Consider the following 21204-nt stretch of genomic DNA (forward strand, 5'->3'; position numbering starts at 1 on the left):
TTCTTATACTGCCATGATATTGAAAAATGCATGGGTGGAGAACCTCAATTGTGCACAGCAGAGGAATTCTAATACCAGGAATGGGGAACATTCATGACTACTGGTGGGTTAGATGTCAGATGGCATCAGTCATATCAGGGCCATCTCAAGGGTTACAGTATGTGGGTCCATGGTGAACAGGGTCCCAATGAGCCCCTCTTTGTTTTGGATTTTCCCTTCTCGCCTTCGAGACCTGTAACTTTCTGATCTCTTTATTATAGTTTTCATTGATTTTTACATTTTTTTATTAGATCTTCTAAGAAACTTGGATCTGTGTTCATTAGTTGTATAGTGTACAGTACAAGACATGGCAATGTGCACATTCACACTGGTAAGTGGTACATTGATTTCTACATTACTCAGATTCCTTGATGATGTGAGAATGCCTCCAGTCTGCCATTTATATGCATTTGCAGCTATAATTAGTCAATATGGTTGTTGCTGACCTTATGGACTGGCGCATTCATGGCGGTCACAATTACACTGGACTGAAAGGGGCATTGATTGATGATCACTATTTGCAAAAGAGGCGTTGTTAGACACATTGACCAGTTTGCTGCAGATAGCACAAATTACCCCACACATAGTGACTTGGTTAATAAAGTTGAACCCCATAAGGTTCCGTCTATTATGTTTAATGGGTTGTCCACGATTGGACAATCACTTATCAATGGCCCATAGGCTGCAGATAAAGTACAAAAAAAAGTCTAGACTTACCTCCTGGACCAGCCCTGTTGTTCCACTCTCAGCCCTGCTTACCCCGCCTGACATAAAGAATGTGATATGACCGCTGCAGCCAATCAGTGGTTACTGATCAGCTTCAGCCTTAACAGTCTTGTACGAGCAAAAGATCAGCAACCGAGCATCCAAGCATAGGTGATAATTGTTTGATTAAGTGGGAGTCCTGGTGATCAGACACTATGATAAATATGCGTCATTTTCAGACATTCTAGTTTTCTAATATGTCATTATTGCATAGGATTAGTACTCATTCTCTGATGGCTACATTTGTCCTTTGGTTGCACAACATTAAGGAAAATGAACTTCAAATACTAACATATTGCACCTTCACAGAGAAGGGAGTTGGTTTTAAAATGATAAAATAATCACCAATCTTTTATATTCAACTTGTTCGACATTTGTTTACCACCCTCGTTACACAGGCTGACAAAGAATGATGGGAGTAAAACGATCACTAATAGATCGCTCTGTCCTCATACAGTGTCTTGTGATCAATAGCTCAAGTCTGGTTAATAGGGTGATGTGCTGCTGATATTGGTGACACACACACACACACTGCATGCTACACAGCCACACACACAAGCACACTTCATGCTACACACACTCTCAATGCTACAAACACACACCCTCCATGCTACACACATGCACACCACGGTACACACACACACACCATGCTACACACACACCATGATACACACACACTTCATGCTACATACACACACACTTCATGCTACACACACTCTCAATGCTACAAACACACACCCTCCATGCTACACACATGCACACCATGGTACACACACACACACACACACCATGCTACACACACACCATGCTACACACACCCTCCATGGTACACACATGCACACCATGGTACACACACACCATGCTACATACACTCTAAATGCTACACTCTCAATGCTACAAACACACACCCTCCATGCTACACACATGCACACCATGCTACACACACACTTCATGCTACACACACTCTAAATGCTACAAACACACAACCTCCATGCTACACACATGCACACCATGGTACACACACACACACCATGCTACACACACACTTCATGCTACACACACTCTAAATGCTACAAACACACACACTCCATGCTACACACACACACACACACACCATGCTACACACACACACTCTAAATGCTACAAACACACACACACTCCATGTTACACACATGCACACACTCCATGCTAAACACACAGACCATGCTACACACACACACTATGCTACACACACACCATGATACACACACACTTCATGCTACACACACTCTCAATGCTACAAACACACACCCTCCATGCTACACACATGCACACCATGGTACACACACACCATGCTACATACACTCTAAATGCTACACTCTCAATGCTACAAACACACACCCTCCATGCTACACACATGCACACCATGCTACACACACACTTCATGCTACACACACTCTAAATGCTACAAACACACAACCTCCATGCTACACACATGCACACCACGGTACACACACACACCATGCTACACACACACTTCATGCTACACACACTCTAAATGCTACAAACACACACCCTCCATGCTACACACACACACACACACCATGCTACACACACACACTCTAAATGCTACAAACACACACACACACTCCATGTTACACACATGCACACCATGGTACACACACACACACACCATGCTACACACACACTTCATGCTACACACACTCTAAATGCTACAAACACACACCCTCCATGCTACACACACACACACACACACACCATGCTACACACACACACTCTAAATGCTACAAACACACACACACTCCATGTTACACACATGCACACACTCCATGCTAAACACACAGACCATGCTACACACACACACTATGCTACACACACACCATGATACACACACACTTCATGCTACACACACTCTCAATGCTACAAACACACACCCTCCATGCTACACACATGCACACCATGGTACACACACACACCATGCTACACACACACCATGATACACACACACTTCATGCTACACACTCTCTCAATGCTACAAACACACACCCTCCATGCTACACACATGCACACCATGCTACACACACACACCATGCTACACACACTCTAAATGCTACAAACACACAACTTCCATGCTACACACATGCACACCATGGTACACACACACACACCATGCTACACACACACTTCATGCTACACACACTCTAAATGCTACAAACACACACCCTCCATGCTACACACACACACACACACACACCATGCTACACACACACACTCTAAATGCTACAAACACACACACACTCCATGTTACACACATGCACACCATGGTACACACACACACACACCATGCTACACACACACTTCATGCTACACACACTCTAAATGCTACAAACACACACCCTCCATGCTACACACACACACACACACACACCATGCTACACACACACACTCTAAATGCTACAAACACACACACACTCCATGTTACACACATGCACACACTCCATGCTAAACACACAGACCATGCTACACACACACACTATGCTACACACACACCATGATACACACACACTTCATGCTACACACACTCTCAATGCTACAAACACACACCCTCCATGCTACACACATGCACACCATGGTACACACACACCATGCTACACACACACCATGATACACACACACTTCATGCTACACACTCTCTCAATGCTACAAACACACACCCTCCATGCTACACACATGCACACCATGCTACACACACACACCATGCTACACACACTCTAAATGCTACAAACACACACACACTCCATGTTACACACATGCACACACTCCATGCTAAACATACACACCATGATACATACACACTCCATGCTACATACAGACACACTTCATGTTACACACAAACACACATGCTCCATGCTATACACACACACTGCATGCTACACATCCATACACCATGCTACACACACATGCAGATGCTCAATGCTACACACTCCATGCTACATATAGACACACTCCATGCTACATATACACACACTCCATGCTACACATACATACACACACCATAACATACACACAGTGTTGAGGATATATCAATGTTTCTCCTGCTCTTCAGTGTTTCCATTACTCACACAGGGCGAAGAGCTTTTGGTCACATGACCATGATGTCATCAAAGATCCATCAGGGCCATCTACCTTTCTAACCTCTGAAACTTTACTGATAATGCAGGATTCGCATTAAAGCTGGTTTCACATTTGCATTTGGAGGCGCAGCGGACGCTCGCCGTGAAGCTTCGCCCCCTGCCGCGCCTCCTCTGGTCAGCTTCGCCTATGGGCGCATGCCGCTGCATGCGGCCTGCGTATCCTATCTTTAGTATTGGGTACACTGGCTGTGCGCAGGTATGCTTTTGCCGCTGCATGCGTCCATTTGCCGCTGCGGCGACCTGCACCAAACGCAACGTGCTGCATTTTGGTGTGATTGCCACAGCGTCAAAAGGACGCATGCGGCGGCAAAAGCATACCTGCGCACAGCCAGTGTACCCAATACTAAAGATAGGGTACGCAGGCTGCATGGAGCGGCATGCGCCCATAAGCAGAGCTGACGGGAGGAGGCGCTGCAGAGGGCGGAGCTTCACGGCGAGCGTCCGCTGCGCCTCCAAACGCAAGTGTGAAACCAGCCTAACAGTACAGTTTCTACTTTGCAAATGCAGATGGTCACAGACTTACTGGTCTAGCGAACCAGCAGCTGTGGAGGGTCTCTCTGGGGGTCCCATTTGAGGATGTGAGAACTTGGCAATTGCACAGTGTATCCCCCTCCCAACAAGAGGTCCTGCATATATTAATTTACCCTCAACGTGGTTGCGATTTATAAGCTAAACATTGAGATCTTGGCCAATGACGTCATGTATCCCTTAATTTTTTTTGTTACTCAATACATTGTTACCGTGCTGAGACTGCAATTTATAGGCTAGCAGCAGAAGGGTTAATGTCTCTTAGTCTCATCCTGCATAAGGGACCGTAATGGGGCTGCAAGGGGGTCTGAGGGGAGAGTTCACCCACTTCTCACAGTCCAATTTCACTAAAAGTCTTCCTCTTATTAACCCTTGCTCTTCCAGGGGTTCATCATATGAGACATTGAGAATTCAGAAAGACTAAGTGTTTACAATAAAGTTTCTCCAGTCAGGTCTTTAATCACATGCTGGAAATCTATGGTATGTCCTGGTGTCCCAGGAGGCAGGAAGTGTGTGTTTATGTGTTTTATGTTTTTGTACATGGTTCTGTAGAATAGGAATTTTTGCTATTTTTTGGATACATGTTATTATTACCATATGTGTTGAATAAGCAGTATGTATTTATATAGGGAGACAGTCCGCATAAATCTGTAATAGTAAAATATTCTGAATTTTTTTCATTGTGTATAATGGTTTTCTGACCCCGATCCTTTGACTATGTTTAGAGAAAACTAAATGACTTGTTCTCAATATCAAACATGGCCACCAAGTGAAACCTAAGAGTTTCTTGTCAGCAGATCATACTCATTGGAGTATTGATATATTACTTTGAAAATGTTAGATCCACCAAATGGTCTCTAATTTCTATGTTGGCTTCTCACAAGAACATGGAATGAGATTTTTACATTTTACTAACTGTTATAGAGTCTCTGCTAAAGGGATCAATTCCAGGTCATCATCACCTTAAAGGAAGTTTTCAACCCCAATATCTATCCCTCCTCAGTGGCTTCCATACAGTTTTGTATTTTAGCCCCTTCTCCTGACAATCCCGATGCCACCATCATACACCTATTTGTTTATATATGGTCGCTCCTCAGAACTTGCAGTAAGGGACCCCAATGCAGAGTAGAATTCATTTATCTCATTTGTCCCATCATGGACACTTCTGCCAAGAACTGATTTTGGTGGAGCCATTGCAGGGGTGATGTAATATTAAGGTATGTGCACACGGCATCATTTAGATGCTGAGTTTTCGCAGGTGAAGGCGCTTTAGGAACATGCCGGCGGTTATTTTCCTGAGGCTGTTTTGCTGTCGTTGTTGCAGCGCCTTTTACGCTATACTGGGAAGTATAGAAAGCCGGCGTCTTCCCAGCAGAAGCTGCGCCTAACCTACATTATACGACATCGGCTGCCACATCTAAACTTGAAATCATATGGAAGAAACTAGGGGCCCCTGTAGACTTCTGTGGGCGCCATTTTACATCTCAATACATCACAATGACTGTTCGGAGCAGTACTTGGTCTTGAATTTTATCCGTAGGCTAAAAGTATAAAAAAATGCTCTGATCATGTAAAAACAAGGCAAAATGGAGAATATTCTGTGGAGAGGGCTATGTAGGGCAATCCATGGATGACATCTGGAAGAGAAAAACCCTGTAATTTACATTGTGTAACGCTGGGGGAAATCCAGATAGAGCAGGCTGCCCAGACGTGACATCACTAACAGCTCATTGAATCTGACCACCGCTCATTACTAATGAGTCAGGAAATAAATCAGGAAAATCAGAGAATTTCCAAAAGTGACGTAATTGCTGAGCAATGCACCCCTTGTTACACCCCCATTAGCACCACATCTATCTCACATTCCAGTCTGGGGTTACCTGGTACAACATGACACTTCAGCTATACCTACAGGGGAACGTGCTACATAATAGAGATAAATCCAGAATAAATGCAAAACCATAAAGGGTTTGATAACATGTTAGCCAACTGAGAGAAGTTTTATTGCTTCATTATTTTAGATACAAACTTTTAATGGCTAACAAAAATAAAATAAATTATGTTACAAAGCACAATTTCTAAACTAGAAGTGTTAAGTTTATTTTTTATCAGTTAAAAAATGCAAAGTGAATGAACAAGAGAGAAATCTAAATCACATGAATATTTGGGGACCGCCCTTTGTCTTTAAAACAGAATCAATTCTTCTAGGTGACACTTGCACAAAGTCAGGGGTTTTGTAGGATTATAGTCAGGTATATAAGTAAGTAGTTATACCAAACTGTTGATAATGATCATCATTTTCACATGTTGACTGAAACTCATTTGTTAACTGAAACAAAAATAGCTGTGTAGGAGGCTTGAAACTGGGTGAGGAAACTACTACAAAGGTGAGGCTGCGTAAGACAGTTTCATGTCACAGGTCATTGTTGTGAGTTCATTTTTCCCTTCACCATTGAGGTCTGATGAACTCCCTCCTCTGGTGAAGGAAGGTAGTGAGGCTGATTACCAAACACCTGGGCAGCTAGATGATGACTGGGTGGCTGGAATTGAGGACTGGATATAAGGCTGCCGACGCCCTTCTTCCTGGCTGGTGATTTTCCTGCTGGATTCTTGGAGTCCAGTCTGATTCCTGCATCTCAAAGCTAAGTTTTTCTGCTCTGCTTTGTACTCTTCAGTTTTGTTTTTGTTTTGCCTTGTTTTTTGGGAGTTCTGCCATCCCCGGCCGGGGGTGAGCTGAATTCCATTTTTGTCTCTGATCTGTTGATCTTTTGCTCTGTCTTCAGAATATACCTGAGTGCTGATATAGTCTTTTGAAGCCTAGCGACTTCAGGGCCTGTTTTTCCTATCAGTCGGTTGGCTCATTTTGATGGGGTTTTTGCGGATGGCAGACAGCAGCTTTCCTATCCTGTCCTATGTAGTTAGCTTGGGCCCCATAATTTGCTCAACCTATCTTTCTATCTGTGTTAGTGTTTTCATCTTGCTTCACCGTCATTATATGTTGGGGGCTGCCTATTGCTTTGGGGTCTGCTCTGGGGCAGTTTAGTTTTTCCCCTTTCTGTCTTTAGGCTATGTAGTTCTACGGCTGTGATCGAGGGGTCTAGGGCACCGTAGGAACCCCCCACGGCTACTGCTAGTTGTTGTGGATAGGTTCAGGGGTCTGCAATCCGATAGCTGCCAACCTCTCTGGTTTTTCTTGACTTAGCTGGTATTTTGTTTTTTCCTCCTTCGGTGACTCATCATAACAGAATCACCAGCCATACCACAGATCCTAGGGTACTCAATAGCAGGAGAGAATTGTAAAAAAAAAAAAAAAGTGTCAGAATTTTGTATTTTTTGTGTGCATATTTTTTCCTCTATATCTCTGAGGCCGTAGGGGGAATTTTTCTCTCAATGGACATGAAGCGGGAATTTCCGCCTATCTTGCTCATTCACATGCTGCTGAACCAAAGATTCCCACTCCTGATGTGTTTTTTGGGGATCGGTCTAAATTCTGGAATTTCAAGAATAATTGTAAATTATTTTTTGCCTTGAAGCCTAATTCGTCGGGGAACTCCGCGCAGCAGGTTCAAATTGTCATCTCTTTGCTGCGCGGCGATCCCCAGGATTGGGCGTTTTCTTTGAAACCTGATGATCCTATTCTGAATAATGTGAACGCATTTTTTCAAGCTTTGGGGTTGTTGTATGATGAACCTAATTCTATTGATCAGGCTGAAAAGACCCTGTTGGCATTAAGCCAGGGTCGGGATTCGGCAGAGTTGTACTGTCAAAAATTCCGAAAGTGGGCGGTCCTTACTACCTGGAATGATGGTGCCTTGGCAGCCCTCCTTCGGAAGGGTTTGTCAGAAACTGTAAAAGATACTATGGTGGGATTTCCTGTTCCCTCTTGACGATTCTATGTCATTAGCCATTCAGGTGGATCGGCGTTTACGTGAACGCAAAACTACACGAGAGATGTTGCCACCTGTTGAACAAATGTGTGAACCTATGCAATGTGATAGAGTTTTGTCTAGGGCGCAACGTCAGGAGTTCAGAAGGCGTAATAAGCTGTGTTTTTTTTGTGGAGATGCCTCGCATATTATTTCTGTCTGCCCTAAACGAGAGAAACGTTGTGCACACACGTTTTCTGTGGGTGGTGTTCAACCTAAGTTTCTTCTGGCAATTACTCTGATCTGCTCCCTGTCCGCATTTTCCGCCAAGGCTTTTGTGGATTCAGGAGCAGCTCTTAACCTGATGGACTTGGATTTTGCTAAACGTGGATTTCCTATGACACCTCTCCGGACGCCTATCCCTTTGAGGGGTATTGATGCTACTCCTTTGGCGAAGAATAAACCTGTTTTGGACCCAGGTGGTAATGCGGGTCGCCCCAGACCATCAAGAAAATTGCAGATTTTTGGTGTTGCATAATTTGCATGATACCATTGTTCTTGGGTTTCCCTGGTTGCAAATCCATAATCCAGTTCTGGATTGGAAATCTTTGTCTGTGTTGAGTTGGGGTTGTCGGTGTGCCCTTAGTGATGCTCCTGTTTTCTCCACCTCTCCCCAGTCGCATGATGTTCCTGACTATTTGGGTGACTTTTATGATGTATTTAGAGAGAATGAGTCTGCGTCTTTGCCTCCTCATAGGAGTTATGACTGTGCAATTGAGCTGAACCCGGGGTGTAAATTCCCCAAGGGTCGGCTTTTCAATTTATCTGTACCCGAGCACGAGGCTATGCGATCCTATATTAAGGAGGCATTGGAGAAGGGTCATATTAGACCATCCTCTTCACCCTTAGGTGCTGGTTTTTTTTTCGTGGCTAAAAAGGATGGTTCATTAAGGCCTTGTATTGACTATCGTGCCCTCAACAAAATTACTGTTAAATATCAGTATCCGTTACCCCTGATTTCTGATCTATTCTCCAGAGTTAAAGGTGCTTGCTGGTTTACCAAGCTTGACCTCAGGGGGGCGTATAATCTTATTCGCATTAAGCATGGGGATGAATGGAAGACGGCGTTAAATACTCCGGAGGGACATTTTGAGTACCTGGTGATGCCTTTTGGGCTCACTAATGCCCCTTCTGTCTTCCAGTGCTTCATGAATGATATATTCCGAGACTTTGTGGATACATTTTTGATTATCTATCTGGATGATATTTTGATCTTCTCCAAGAATTGGGACTCTCATGTGGAACATGTTCGGACTGTGTTCCGGATTTTGAGGGAGAATTCCCTGTATGTCAAGGGATCGAAATGCCTTTTTGGGGTACAGAGGATTTCATTTTTGGGATTTATTTTGTCTCCGTCAACTATTGAAATGGACCGGGCCAAGGTACAGGCCATTTATGATGGGTTCAGCCCACTTCTTTGAAGGCCCTCCAGAAGTTTTTGGGTTTTGCTAATTTTTATCGGAAATTTATAGCTAATTTTTTGGTATTGCCAAGCCATTGACGGATTTGACTACGAAGGGTGCTGATGTGCTGAATTGGTCTCCGGAGGCTGTTTCTTCCTTTCAGGAGCTGAAGCGAAGATTCACTTATGCTCCGGTTTTGCGGCAACCTGATGTCTCACTCCCGTTTCAGGTGGAGGTGGACGCTTCTGAGATTGGCGCAGGAGCGGTGTTGTCCCAAAAAGATCCTGTGACATCTAAAATGAACCCTTGTGCTTTCTTTTCCCGAAAGTTCTCCCCATCCGAACGTAACTATGATGTGGGGAATCAGGAACTGTTGGCCATGAAATGGGCATTTGAGGAGTGGAGACATTGGTTGGAGGGAGCCAAACACCAAGTCGTGGTTCTTACTGACAACAAGAATTTGATTTACCTGGAGTCGGCCAAGCACTTGAATCCTAGACAGGCTAGGTGGGCCTTGTTTTTCACACGTTTTGATTTTGTGGTCTCTTTTCTTCCGGGCACTAAGAATGTCAAGGCAGACGCCCTCTCTAGGAGTTTCCTTGCTGATTCTCCTGTTGTGACTAAGCCTGCTACCATCTTAGGCGAGGGGGTAGTTATTTCTGTGTTACGCTGCGGACGCAGGAGACGAGAGTGGACCCACTGGGCCGTGACGCCGAGCCCTCCCCGAGCGAGCGCACCAAGTGGACCGACCCCTATACAGGGACCGTTAGGGAACAGACTCGGGAAGTTCTAGCGCCACGGCAGCCAGGACCAGGGGTCGGCTCAGGAGGGTGAACAGATGATGAGGAACAGAGGAAGATCCGGAGAGGAACCAGGATGACCAGGGTCCAGAGGCTGAGGAAGAAGGAGAAGGACGGAGGAGGATGGCGGGGCTCCAGGAAGAGGCGGACTGAAAAGGGAAGGAGACACAGGGGTTAGCAGGAGGCACGGACCGGAGAGTCAGAGGAACACTGAGGACACAGGCAGAAGACACAGGGGTTAGCAGGAGGCACAAGACACCAGGGGTTAACCAGCGCGCAGCTTGCAAGGGACTAGCAGCAGAGAGCGCGGCCTAGACAACCGAGAGGTAACTCAATAGTCAGGCGCCTCCACTAAGGGAGGGCGGCCTGAAATACCTGGTGGTGGCCTCTGATAGGTCGGGAGGCCGGTCCGGGTCAGGTCACGCCAGGCAGGTGGCTGACGGCAGAGGCGTGCGGCTTATCCCTCCGGCGCGTGCGCAGAGGCACAGTGCGCGCGGCCGAGGGAAGTGGAGGAGAGCGTCGGGACGCCGGCCGCCGGAAAGCGAGGGGAGCGGAGGCGCGCGTCCAGGACGTGTCAGAGGAGCGAGTCGGGGCAGAAGCAGGAGCGGTGAGTATGGCAGCGGGAGCGGCGAAACGGGGAGCGGTGCTAACAGTACCCCCTCTCTTACACTCCCCTCCACTGCGTCTGGCTAAAAACCTCTTAAGAATGCGTGGGGCATTGATATTCTCCTGCGGCTCCCAAGATCTCTCCTCTGGACCAAAACCTTTCCAGTCGACCAAAAAAAAGACTTTACCCCTAACTTTTTTCGAGGCCAGAATGTCTTTTACTTCAAAGACGTCATCAGACGTGACAGGAAGAGGAGAAAGTTTCGGGGCCGGGTGAAACCGATTCAGGACAACCGGTTTAAGGAGAGAGACGTGGAAGGAGTTGGGAACCCGAAGCGACGCAGGCAACTCCAGTTTGTAAAATACGTTGTTAAGACGTTTGAGAATCTTGAAAGGCCCAATGTAGCGCGGTCCCAGCTTGTAAGAAGGGAGCTTTAGCCTAATGTACTTGGCCGACAGCCAAACTTGTTGACCTGGAAGGTAGGTTGGAGCATCCAAGCGTCTTTTGTCAGCGTGCCTCTTCATGCGCTCCCCAGACTTCCGGAGGGCCTCCTTAGTTTCGGACCAGATCCTAGAGAACTCTTGGGTCAGGGAATCGGCTGCAGGCACACCGGAGGAACCGGACAAAGGTAGAGGGAAACCAGGGTGCATGCCAAAGACCACGAAAAATGGAGACTTGGCTGATGACTCGCTGGGATGGTTATTGTAGGAGAATTCTGCCCAGGGAAGTAGATGGACCCAGTTATCTTGATGAGCGTTAGAGAACTGCCATAAGTAGGACGCTAGTACCTGATTAACGCGTTCAACCTGACCATTGGACTGGGGATGGTACGCGGATGAAAAGTCCAGTCTTATCTCCAGAAGTTTACACAAGGCCCTCCAAAATCGAGAGGTGAACTGTACACCTCGATCGGAAACAATATGCTGTGGAAAGCCGTGGAGGCGGAAGATGTGCTGGATAAAAATCTTCGCCAACTCTGGAGCGGAGGGCAGCGCAGGTAGAGGAACAAAATGGGCCATCTTGGAGAAGTGGTCGACCGCTACCAGGATAGTCGTAGATCCGGAAGATTTAGGCAGATCCGTGATGAAATCCAAACCTATATGTTGCCATGGAACCGAGGGAATCGGGAGAGGAAGCAGAAGGCCGGCGGGTGGTCGCCTAGGAATCTTGACCTTGGCGCAAGAGGGACAGGAGACCGTGAAGTCTGTCACATCCTGGCCGAGTGAGGGCCACCAATAAAAATGAGCGATGAGCTCAAATGTCTTCTTGACTCCGACATGTCCGGAAATTTTAGAGGAATGTCCCCAATGCGGTACCTTTTTCTCTCTGAGTCAGGGACGTAGGTCTTGCCGGGGGGAGGAGTAATCAGTCTCACCGGGGCTACAGTGATGATCTTAGCGGGATCGATAATGTGAGTTGGTTCCTCCATCAGATCAGGGGACTGCAGAGACCGGGACAATGCGTCCGCCTTGATGTTCTTTGGCACGGGACGGAAACGCAATTCAAAATCGAACCGACCAAAGAAGAGGGACCATCTGGCCTGCCGAGGGTTAAGTCTCTGGGCTGACTGGAGGTATGCAAGGTTTTTGTGGTCAGTAAAGATGGTAAACGGATGGACCGACCCTTCAAGAAGGTAACGCCACTCCTCCAGTGCCAACTTTATGGCCAACAGCTCGCGATCCCCGATGGCGTAGTTACACTCAGCCGGTGAGAAGGCCTTTGAAAAGAACCCGCAGGTAATCAGTCGGCCGGACGGGGACCTCTGTGAGAGCACTGCACCTGCTCCGGTGGAAGAGGCGTCTACCTCCAGGATGAATGGCTTATTAGCCTCGGGTCGGTGTAGGACTGGTGCAGTCGCAAAGGCTTGCTTCAGGCAGGAAAAGGCCTCTTCAGCCTCCGGGGGCCAGGACGAGGAGTTGACGCTCTTGCGAGTGAGACTGGAGATGGGTTTGATGATGGACGAAAAATGTGGCACAAATTGACGGTAATAGTTGGCGAAGCCGAGGAACCTTTGAATCGCCTTGACCCCCACTGGGCGGGGCCATCGAAGAATAGCCGACAGTTTCTCAGGATCCATCTCCAGCCCAGAATCTGAAACAATGTAGCCCAAGAAAGGCAAGGAAGACTGCTCAAAGAGACACTTCTCAAGCTTCGCGTAGAGGCGATTCTCCCGCAGACATTGTAGGACCAGACGAACACTCCTCCTATGGGACGCCAGATCCGGGGAAAAAATAAGGATGTCGTCCAGATACACCACCACGCAGGAGTATAACAAGTCTCGGAAGATATCATTGACGAACTCCTGAAAGACCGCGGGAGCGTTGCAGAGACCGAAGGACATAACCAGGTATTCGTAATGCCCGTCCCGGGTGTTAAAGGCGGTCTTCCATTCGTCACCAGGGCGAATGCCGATGAGGTTGTAAGCCCCGCGTAGATCCAACTTCGAGAAGATGCGGGCTCCCCGCAACCGGTCAAAGAGTTCAGGAATGAGAGGCAACGGATACTTGTTCTTCACAGTAATGTCGTTCAGGCCCCGGAAATCAATACAAGGACGAAGAGAACCGTCTTTCTTTCTTACAAAGAAAAACCCGGCTCCAGCCGGGGAGGAAGATTTCCGTATGAACCCTCGAGCTAAATTCTCACGAATATACTCAGACATGGCCGTAGTCTCTGCAGGGGACAAGGGATAAATTCGCCCTCGGGGCGGAGTGGTCCCGGGTCGCAGGTCAATAGGGCAGTCATACGGGCGATGCAGGGGAAGAACCTCTGCCTCCTTATCAAATACATCAGAGAATGCCCAGTATGCGGCTGGTAGAGCCTCGGGACCCGAGGAGGCTGGTGGGGGTTTGGCCGGGCGGACAGACCCCAGGCACTTCTCTTGGCAGGGATGCCCCCAGCGGAGGACCTCACCGGAACGCCAATCCAAGACAGGTTCATGTGTCCTAAGCCATGGAAGACCTAGCAGCACAGCATGGGAAAGGTTGGGAAGGACGTAGAAAGCGATCCGCTCCTGGTGCAAGGCCCCAATTTGCAGACACATCTCCTCCGTTACCAGGAACACAGATTCTCGTAGGGGTCTTCCATCTACTGAGGCGATGACACGTGGAGTCTTCAGGGAGATCACGGGAATCTGATACTTCTTCACCTCCTTCAACCTAATGAAGTTCCCTGCCGCGCCCGAGTCCACATAAGCCACCTCCAAACCACGTCTCTGACCCAAAACCAACTGAACCGAAAGTGTAAGGGGGTGAGAGGAGTGAGACGCACCTAGATCGCCCTCTCTTAGCTGCCCTAGGTGGAGGAGTTTCCTGGTCTCTCAGGACAGGAGCGTAGGAAGTGAGACGCGCTGCCGCAATACAGGCACAGACCCTCCATCAGTCTCTCCTTACGGCGCTGTTCTGCCAACTTGACCCGATCCACCTGCATTGGCTCAGGCGCTGGACTGGAGGATGCCCCAGGGGGACGTGGGCTGGACGGCCTGTGAAAAGAAGCAGATGGTCTAAGCGGTCTCCTATCCCTAGCAGTCTCCCTAGCGCGTTCCTGGAACCGAAGGTCGATGCGTGTGGCCAACGAAATTAAATCCTCCAAGGAGGTTGGGGTGTCTCGCCCTGCCAGCTCATCTTTAATTTTGCCAGAGAGACCACGCCAGAAGGCCCCAACCAAAGCCTCGTTATTCCACCCCACCTCAGAGGCCAAGGTACGGAACCGGATGGCGTATTGTCCGACCGTAAGAGTGCCCTGGGTGAGGCAAAAAAGAGACTCCGTGGCGGAAGCCAACCGTCCGGGCTCGTCAAAGACCCTACGGAAAGTGTCAGTGACGGTCTGGAGACTGGAGACTACGGGATCGTCCCGCTCCCACAGGGGATTTACCCAGGAGAGTGCCTCTCCCTCCAAATGGGAGACAATGAAGGCAACTTTGGCCCGGTCGGTGGGGTACTGTTGGGGCAGGAGTTCGAAGTGCAACCTGCACTGATTCAAGAAGCCTCTGCACAACTTGGGGTCGCCGCCATACCGAGGCGGTCTACCAAGCCTGGGAGGCGGAGAGGGTCCGGGATCAGAACTGCGGGACGAATCGGGTCCGGCAGCCGACTGAAGGGAAAGCAGCCGATCGTCGACCGAAGCCATGTACGACAGAATATGGGATTGGGTGTCCCGTTGTTGAACCAGCTCCTGCTGGAGGCTGGCCAGTTGGGAGGCGTTACCAAGGTCAGCGGCCTGCAAGGCCGACAAGCGGGAATCCATGGTCTTCATAAAAGACATAATACGGGTCTGGTTCTCCCTGAGGAAAACCAACTCCTTTTGGGCAGCGGCCCCGGCGGGGTCCATGGCCTGACTATACTGTTACGCTGCGGACGCAGGAGACGAGAGTGGACCCACTGGGCCGTGACGCCAAGCCCTCCCCGAGTGAGCCCACCAAGTGGACCGACCCCTATACAGGGACCATTAGGGAACAGACTCGGGAAGTTCTAGCGCCACGGCAGCCAGGACCAGGGGTCGGCTCAGGAGGGTGAACAGATGATGAGGAACAGAGGAAGATCCGGAGAGGAACCAGGATGACCAGGGTCCAGAGGCTGAGGAAGAAGGAGAAGGATGGAGGAGGATGGCGGGGCTCCAGGAAGAGGCGGACTGAAAAGGGAAGGAGACACAGGGGTTAGCAGGAGGCACGGACCGGAGAGTCAGAGGAACACTGAGGACACAGGCGGAAGACACAGGGGTTAGCAGGAGGCACAAGACACCAGGGGTTAACCAGCGCGCAGCTTGCAAGGGACTAGCAGCAGAGAGCGCGGCCTAGACAACCGAGAGGTAACTCAATAGTCAGGCACCTCCACTAAGGGAGGGCGGCCTGAAATACCTGGTGGTGGCCTCTGATAGGTCGGGAGGCCGGTCCGGGTCAGGTCACGCCAGGCAGGTGGCTGACGGCAGAGGCATGCGGCTTATCCCTCCGGCGCGTGCGCAGAGGCACAGTGCGCGCGGCCGAGGGAAGTGGAGGAGAGCGTCGGGACGCCGGACGCCGGAAAGCGAGGGGAGCGGAGGCACGCGTCCAGGACGCGTCAGAGGAGCGAGTCGGGGCAGAAGCAGGAGCGGTGAGTATGGCAGCGGGAGCGGCGAAACGGGGAGCGGTGCTAACATTCTGCCATCTCGCCCGATTTGAGACGTGCTCTGGAAGAGTTTCAGGAGGACAAACCTGAGCGTTGTCCCAGTGGAAAGTTGTATGTTTCTGACCAGTGGAGGAAGAGAGTGATGTCTGAAGTTCATTGCTCTGCATTGGCTGGTCATCCAGGTATTTTTGGTACTAGAGATCTGGTGAGTCGGTCTTTTTGGTGGCCCGCCTTGTCTCATGATGTCAGGAATTTTGTGCAGTCCTGTGGGACTTGCTCCCGGTCTAAACCTTGTTCTCGCTCTAGTGGCTTGTTGATGCCTTTGCCGGTGCCCATGAGGACATGGACCCATATTTCAATGGATTTTATCTCTGATATGCCTGTCTCTCAGAGAATGACTGTTATTTGGGTGATTTGTGATAGATTCTCTAAGATGGTCCATCTTGTGCCACTCCCTAAGTTGCCATCTTCCTCTGAGTTGGTGCCCTTGTTTTTGCAACAGGTGGTTCGCTTGCACGGGATTCCGGAGAACATTGTATCTGACAGAGGAGTTCAGTTTGTGTCTAGATGTACATACACAGCTTTTTTTTTCATTTTAAATATTACATAATGGGTCTATGCAAGATTGGGCACCCTTGGGGATTTGTGTGTTCAGATGATTGTGACCAAGGTTTCAGAGCTTTATTAGCCTGTTAGGGTTATGGCTTGTTCACCATAATCATAAGGAAAGGCCAGGTGATGTAAATTTCCCAGCATTACAGAAAAACAGCCTCCTCTAACCTTGTGCCAAAAAACAGCCATGGGTTCTTCTAAGCAGCTGCCTAGCACTCTGAAAATGAAAATGGTGGAGACCCACAAAGCAGGAGAAGGCTATAAGAAGATAGAAAAGTGTTTTCAAGTTGCCCTTTCCTCAGTTCGAAATGTAGTTAAGAAATGGCAGTTACCAGGAACATATAATGATAGATAACGGGGTGCTCACTGCTTTAACCCGGTGCTCAGAGGAAAAAATACAATATATCATAGAAAAACCTCTGCACACAGTATTGCATGAATCCAATGTTTATTCATCCAGAAGAACATATATTATAGGACCAAAAATATGTGGTACAGATAAATAGTCATCAATGTTTCGGCTATTCAGCCTTTCTCAAGATTTTATCTGAAGCAGAAAATCCAAATGACAACAAATAAGAAAAAGTAATTTCCAAAATCACAAAAAAACAAAAAATAGCGTTACATACAAATCTCATATGCATTACAATATATGCAGCCTTCCAAAAAATGCATATACTCAATACGTATTCACATATCAGAAAAATTATTATTCATCAAGTCCCACCATTAGAAAAAATAAAAAGTAAATATGTGTATCCATCATATACAGAACAAAATATATCGCCATCTAGTGGAAAAGGTTCCACTACATGTATAAATAAAGGTCCACACATGTCACAACTTGGATTCCTCATGTATTCATTTCATATAAGTGGCCTGTGGATTACCTTATATTAAAAAGGAACACAGATCAATATCCCAAAGAAAGTGCAAATATCTCATGTGAAACAGAGGGATAAAAACCCGCTCTAAGGCTAGTTTCACACTAGCGTTTATGAGCGCAGCGACGGCCTGCGCATGGCCACCGCTAAGCCCCGCCCCCTGCCGCGCCCCTCCGCCCACCGGCGCATGACGCTGCATGCGCCCTGCATCCCCTATCTTTATCACAGGGGGCGCAGGCCGTGCGCAGCATGCGTCCTTTTGACGGTGCGCCGACCTGCGCCAAACGCAACCTGCTGCAGTTTGGTTGCGTCAGCGCACCGTCAAAAAGGCGCATGCGCTGCCAAACGCATACTGCGCACGGCCTGCGCCCCCTGTGATAAAGATAGGGGACGCAGGGCGCATGCAGCGTCATGCGCCGGTGGGCGGAGCTACCGGCGGGGGCGCAGCAGGAGGCGGGGCTTAGCAGCGGCCGTGCGCAGGCCGTCGCTGCGCTCATAAACGCTAGTGTGAAAACTAGCCTAACATACCACCAAAGTGACAGTCCAAGGGGCGTATCGGCAAGCGCCGGTGAGTGTTGCAGTGTGTTCTGTGAACGCCATACAGGGAGGCGCACCTTAAATATCATGGCGGATAATCAGTTCCGGGGTAGATGTCAGCGTCCAGAACGGCAAACTGCACATGTGTCGCCGAAGTCTGACGGAAAAGACCGAAGCTCTCCCGGATGTAAGAGCGCCGTGCACCCGAAGATCACCGGAAAGTCCCGAAACTCAATAGGCATAGGATATAAAAATATTCTTTAACAACATTTTAGAAACGAGATGACAAGAAAAGGTACAGGAATGATAAAAAGGGACTATTCAGCCATAGGAAACCACTCAGAAATAAATGCAGACCCAATATGTCGGGAAGCAGTGCGAAACGTGCGTTGGGGCAGAGGGACGTCCGGGGAATTCCACTCAGCTGGTATGTTTTCATGCCCTTTCCAAACCATGTTAATATGAAATGTCCACTTGGATCACTGTAGTATCTTGATTTCAGTATTTGTTTCTGGAAGCGGCTTATCCTAGACAATTGTATGCCATATGGGTTCTAATTAACATTGGGGTATAATGCATGCTCATTATTTAACTACTCAATGGTGTTTAGTAGGGTATGTTACAACAGCTATACATTGGGTCTGCATTTATTTCTGAGAGGTTTCCTATGGCTTTTCACACCACGGTTTCCTCAACATAGTCATCCATGTAGTCGTATGGCCACCATGTACTCAAATAAAAAATAAATAATTACCTATTTTCCACTCTCCTGTGCGGCGTCCTCTTCTGAAGCCGGCAACTGACTTCAGCATGCAAGTGAAGGGAGCACGTAATTTCGCTGCTATTCCCCCCCAGTCACGTGCACGCCAACATCGGTGGCTGACCTCTGATTGGGAGGCAGCGTTTACTGCCGTGCACAGACTCGATGGGTCTCTGCACCACAGTACACTTCAGCTGAATGTGCATCTGAAGACGCACATCCAGCTGAAGTATATGCCAGCATTGGCAGCCCTCTCACTTGCCAGGCATGGTTGCGATGGCGACCGCAGTAGTGACGCTTCTGCCACCCATCAAATTGACTATATAAAAATTCCCAAATTAGGCAGCACCCCAGGCAACTTTCTATGCAAAAAGTGCAAAAATTTTATTGGCCCATATGTACATTGGAAACTTTTTAACTCACAAATATGAAGCCTTCTGTCAAATACAGTGTAACAAACTGGTTCATACTGGTGGAACTTATTAGCACGATTCTTCAGATCAATCAATAATGTTATATCCAGTATTGGAGTCCTGGTATCAAATCTTAAAGATGGCGCTGGCAATCTTTATCTGGGTTGTGCACATGTCAGCACATGAGCTCTTCAACTACTATACACCCTATAATTGGCTTTATACTCAGTAATTGGAGTTACTTCATACACTGACGCTTGGTACCTCTGACCCCTGGAATTACACTGACCCCGGATGTATTATCTAAGATAATGAATACACGCCTCATATGATCTATAGAACAACAATATGGGCAGTGTATTTTATCTATCTATCTACCTACCTATTATCTATCTATTATTTATCTATCTATTATCTATCTATCTATTTATCATCTATTATCTATCTATCTATTATCTATCTATTATTTATCTATCTATTATCTATCCTCTATCTATTATCTATCTATTATATATCTATTATCTATCTATTTGTCAATTATCTATCTATCTATTATCTATCATCTATCTATCTATAGATCTGTCTATCTTTTTATCTATCTATCTATCTATCTATCTATCATCTATCTATTATCTATCTATCTATCTTTCTATAAATCTATCTATCTTCTATTATCTATCTAGCTATCATCTATCTATCTTCTATCTATTATCTATCTATTTATCTATTATCTATCTATCCATCTATTTATCTATGCCATATCTATTTATCTATCTATCTAACAATGAGAAATGTCATCATCTATCCTGTACATAGCTAAAAAACATCACTTGTGTTAAAACCCTTGTAATACATGCACAGCACACATCCCTTTCTGCCCTGAGGTTCTATAGACCTGGCTCATGTCTCACAGGAGATGGTCTAGACTGCGTACATTATAGGTTTGGGCTTGACTACGTCTGCATGGATGTTCTGCATCTGAATGTAAGCAGTAATGATGCCATTCACTGACAGCAAGCAGAGATATTGAGTAGGTTGAAGATTTGAAGCACAAAGTATATTACAAAGTTTCAAAACCTTTTAGAAAGCAATGTAAACACTGTAACATTGGGCACCTTTAACTTTCACATCACTTCTGGATTTATCACCCTCTCCTGCTGATGTAAAATGCTGACCAAATACTGAACGTGTGAACGCGGTCTTACTGCAGTACTCGGGGCATACAGGCAGACCATGAAGCTGCTATGGGGCATGTGCAGAGAAGGGGCTACACCCAGGTTGTCTGCTTTGTGGCTTTTTAGTAGGAGGTGAGAACCTGTCCACTATACTAAGTGATAGACTTTACTGTAGTTCTGGCATTCAGTTTGTGTAGCAGGAAGATCAGGATGCGTATAGACACAGGATTTATATGGGAGAAAATAGCTATAACTTTAATTTGGCCGCAGAATATGGCAGATAATATTCAAAAGTTTTCAATAAATGTTACTGATTCAGATACATATTCAGAATTGAGAGTCCTCAGTGGTTGATACCTTTTAGTGGCTAACTGAAAAGATGGTAACACGTTGCGGTACAACACGGTACAAAGATATACATCTTTCCTGATTCAGATACAATAGCTCATCGTTGTATATGAA

General features: G+C 47.3%; 1 protein-coding gene across 1 annotated transcript in view; it reads right to left on the minus strand.

Moving 5' to 3' along the window:
* Positions 1–21204, minus strand: part of LOC141052111 (cdc42 effector protein 2-like) — a 45533-nt gene that overhangs the window by 23559 nt on the left and 770 nt on the right. The gene's annotated exons all lie outside the window — the stretch shown is intronic.

This window comes from Dendrobates tinctorius, unplaced genomic scaffold (assembly GCF_039654945.1).
Source record: "Dendrobates tinctorius isolate UK_male_01 unplaced genomic scaffold, ASM3965494v1 ptg000158l, whole genome shotgun sequence".
Taxonomy (NCBI): Eukaryota; Metazoa; Chordata; class Amphibia; order Anura; family Dendrobatidae; genus Dendrobates; species Dendrobates tinctorius.